This window comes from Galeopterus variegatus, unplaced genomic scaffold, assembly GCF_000696425.1.
Source record: "Galeopterus variegatus unplaced genomic scaffold, G_variegatus-3.0.2 Scaffold8366, whole genome shotgun sequence".
Classification (NCBI taxonomy): domain Eukaryota; kingdom Metazoa; phylum Chordata; class Mammalia; order Dermoptera; family Cynocephalidae; genus Galeopterus; species Galeopterus variegatus.
Window position 1 is genome coordinate 85495 of NW_007734477.1, and position 4410 is coordinate 89904.

The 4410-nt window shown below is 38.8% G+C and overlaps 1 pseudogene; it reads left to right on the forward strand.

The window, feature by feature from the left end:
- The first annotated feature begins 1076 nt into the window (after positions 1-1076).
- LOC103608380 lies at positions 1077-2343 on the forward strand (annotated as a pseudogene).
- Positions 2344-4410: the final 2067 nt, after the last annotated feature.

Sequence of the window (4410 nt, forward strand, 5' to 3'; positions counted from 1 at the left end):
TTCATCATTATTAATTGACTAGTGCATGTTAGGCACAAAGTCAGGCACTGAGTAAGCAGAGATGAATAAGACTTGGTATTTATCCAGATAGCTCAAATTTATGTAGTATGTCTCAGGGTGGAGACTGAGAATGACTTACCTCAGAATCCACTTAGTGTATTCATCAAAAATGCACATTTCTAGACATCCCCTCAACTCTATGACTAAAACTTTCTGGAAATGGGACACCAAAATCTTTCTGTTTTGAGAGTCATTGTTCTACTGGATCCAGAGTTGAAAAAGGTTAGATTTAATCAGTTAAATTGCTGATTAAACTGCTGATTAAATTGCTGTTAACAAACTGTCCTTAAAAATTCAACATTTTCATCTTTCTGACCCATCTGGTCCATTTTATTTTTTCAAATAGAGCAATTTGAAATAAAGTGAAAATTTAAAGAAACATGATTGCAATTTATTACATTATCTTAGCTCCTTTACTGTTAAAACTTCTCCAAAAGAATAATAAGCCCATTTATATAAGTATTATAGTAATAGCAAGTATACATTTAAGATATAGTATGCACCAGGATCTGTGCATATATTGCCTCATTTAATTCTTAACACCTCTATAAAGTAAAAATTATTACATCAATTTATAGATGATGACACTAAGTCTTGGAAGTAGAGTCAGTGTTTGAATATTGGTATTTTAAACTCCAAAGCTTTCTTTGTCACTACTGAGCTGTACTATACATTGTATATGTTCCCATGCACTGGTTGGATAGTACAGATGCCTAAATACACCTTGAGCACTAGTAGAGGCATCCAGTATACATTTGCTACTCTTAGCTACACCGTATCAGTTGCAAGGTGAAGGAAGATGTATTCATACCAAAAGGACCAAAGAAACTTCATAAAGAACAAACTTGAACAAATAACATGAAATGTTGTTTCATCTAATCAATCTATTGTCCAGCCCCAAAGTGTGTCATTTATAGGAGTATTTTCAAAATACCATGACCCTGGATCTATGTTCCTCCCTGTTTGATAGACGGGTGCATGTTCTCGTGCAATGCCGGCTGTGTCCCTGAGACATGATGGTGAAGGTTGAAGTAAACAGATCTGGCAATATCGATCACCTGATCACCATGGCTGCTGTTAACTTCAGCAAAGTGGATATTGTTGCCATCAACCACTCCTTCATTGACCTCAACTATATGGTCTACATGTCCCAGTGGTATGATTCCACTCATGGAAAATTCAATGGCATAGTCAAGGCTGAGAATAGAAAGCTTATCAATGAAAATCCCACTTCCATCTTCCAAGAATGAGATCCTGACAACAACGAATGGGGTGATGCTGGTGCTAAATATGTTGTAGAATCCACTGGTCTTCATTACCTTGATGAAAGCTATAGCTCACTTAAAAGGTGAAACCAAAAAAGTCTTCATTTCTGCCCTTTCTGCTAATGCCTCTATGTTTGTGATGGGTGTAATCCATGAGTACGGAAACCCTCAAGATTGTCGGCAATGCCTTGTGCACCACCAACTATTTATCTTCCCTGGCTGGCCAAGTCATCCATGACAATTTTGGCATTGTGGAGGGGCTTATGACCACAATTCATGCTGTTACTACAACCCAAAAGATCATGGAGTGACCCTCTGGGAAACTGTGGCATGATGACCATGGGGTTGCCCAGAACATCATCCCTACATCTACGGTATCACCAAGGCTGTGGGCAGAGTCATCCCTGAGCTGAATGGGAAGCTCACTGGATGGCCTTCCATGTTTCCACCCCCAGTGTGTTGGTCAAATATCTAACCTGTGATCTGGGGAAAAAAAGATGGCAAATATGATGACATCAAGAAGATGGTGAAGTGGGCATTAGAGGGCTCTTTCAACAGCATCTTTCGCTACACAGATAATAAGGTTATTTTCTGTGACCGTAACAGTGACACCCACTCTTCCAGTATTGATGCTGGTATTGGATACCCAATGACTACTTTGTCAAGTTCTTGTCCTAGTACCATATGGCAATTAATTTGGCTACAAAAACAGGGTGGTGAACCTTATGGTCCACATGGCATCCAAGGAGGAAGAGCTCTTTGGTACACCTTATTGGATACCCAATGACTACTTTGTCAAGTTCTTGTCCTAGTACCATATGGCAATGAATTTGGCTACAACAACAGGGTGGTGAACCTTATGGTCCACATGGCATCCAAGGAGGAAGAGCTCTTTGGTACACCAGCCCCAGGAGAGCATAAGAGGGCCTACGCTATTGCAGAATCTTTGCCCCAACTCATATTCCAACACATCAAGAAACTCCCCTCCTTGGCACAGTTTCCATCTCAGGTCCTCTGAAGAAGGGGAGGAACATAAGGAGCCCTACCTTGTCATGGACCACCAATAAAGTACACTGTACCCAGCCAAAAAAACCAAAAACTCACCATGATCCTATGACCTTTCTCTAGACATAGCTGGGAACATGTGTGAAGTATCTCTGCTCAGGGAAGCGTGTTTGAGTGTGGGGCTTTTATATAGAGCTTGTCACACAGCATGGTAACTGAAACTCAGGGCCCTAACAATGAAACCAAGTCTATCATCAATCTGATGTTTGCACAAAACAATCCTGAGAAGTCCTAAAGAGATGGTGAAGCATGTCTCATTTCTCTGAGAGTATACAACATCATCAATCAATTACAAAGAACATTTTATGGGTCATGTTACCAAGGGTTGACCAAGAGTCAATCATGCTTGCAGATTCCTGGGAGCCATTCAAGGACTGATCAATCAGACCTGCTATGTTAACTCTTTCCTCACAGTCACATTATCAGTAAGGCTTTCCTAGGTACTCTTAGTACTCCCTCGACTTTTTTTTCCTCTATGATGCTTACCATTATCTGACATTGTTTCTTGATGGTTTCCCCACAAATAAAGGTCTAAAAGGGCAGGGATTTGTTTTTGTATTTATTTATCTATATCTATCTGTCTATCTATTTATCTATCTATCTATCTGCATTTCTTTCTATCATCCATCTATCTGTTGTATCCCCAGGGACCTAAAACAATACATACATGCTCAATAAATATTTGTTGAGTGACCAAATGAACATAGGTTTTTATATGTTATTTAACTTTAGTCATTTTTATGATAGTTACTTGTTTATTCACCTATCACCCCAGAAATACTGGACATTCTGGAAAGTTAGAAATAGATCTTCATTTTTTTATTTCCAATACCTAAAAGAATGTCAGACACATTGTGATTCTCCACTTAGATTTGTTGGATCATTGAGGAACAAATGAATCAATAAATTCCTTATTATAAGAATGGGACAAAAGCTATTTTGTAATTGTAGAAGAAATATATTATTTTATCAGAAGAGGATAAATACAATAAAGTGGAACCATGGAGATGGCCACCCTGAGACTGAGGCAAAATGGATACATAAATTACACACACCAGCCGTGCTGATGTAACGTCTGTTCGATTCATTTGAACTGTGACATATTATTATAAATAGAAATTTGGTTCTTTAATTTTGAATGAAGCAAAGGAACTTTAATAATTTTTTGTTAATATTGGCTATTGACAGAAGAAACAAATTTTTGTTCAAGTAATAATTGATTAATTTTTAAGAACATGAGAAACTTCCACTGAAATGCTTAACTGATCCTTAAAATGGTATCAAATTCCATACTGCTAATTATTGGGAATATATATGTCTACCTACTCAGGGGTATAAGAAATACCACATTTTAAATTTCTTTTAATTAACTAAAATCAAATTTTGACTCTAGATTTGAGTGAATTTCCTGGAAATTCAATCCTTGTTGATATTACTTCTCTCCTTAACCCCAGTGCCATCAATTTTGTCTTTCCAGATGAACCGTCAAACCTTGGAGCTCTGTGGCCCGCTGCCACTAAGTGACACACCAATCTCAACTATTCTAGAACATCTGAACTTCTGCCTCCTTGCTCACCTTAGAAAAAGTCCTCTTTTTTCTCACCTTGCCCCCATAGTATTTCTCTTTCTCCTACCAAGACACATATCATCATTTCTTCTAAGTCTCTAGTTTTTAGAGGCGTCTGACTCTCTTTGCAATTTCTCCTGAGGCATGTGATTTCAAAGGGCCTGTTTAGAGTATCTGTGCTTTGAACAAAGATAAAGGGAAAATATAGAGGAAAACACAAATTGATATCTCAGAAATAATCTTGCCACACTGCCATGCTTACTCTGTGTTTTTTATCTTTTATTTTTTTTGTCTTTTTCGTGACCGGTAAGGGGATCGCAACCCTTGGTGTGATGTCGCCCACACCCCGGGAAGCCAGTGAGCACACTGGCCATTCCTATATAGGATCCGAACCTGCGGCGGGAGCAACGCTGTGCTCCCAGCGCTACACCCTCCCGAGTGCGCCACGGGGCT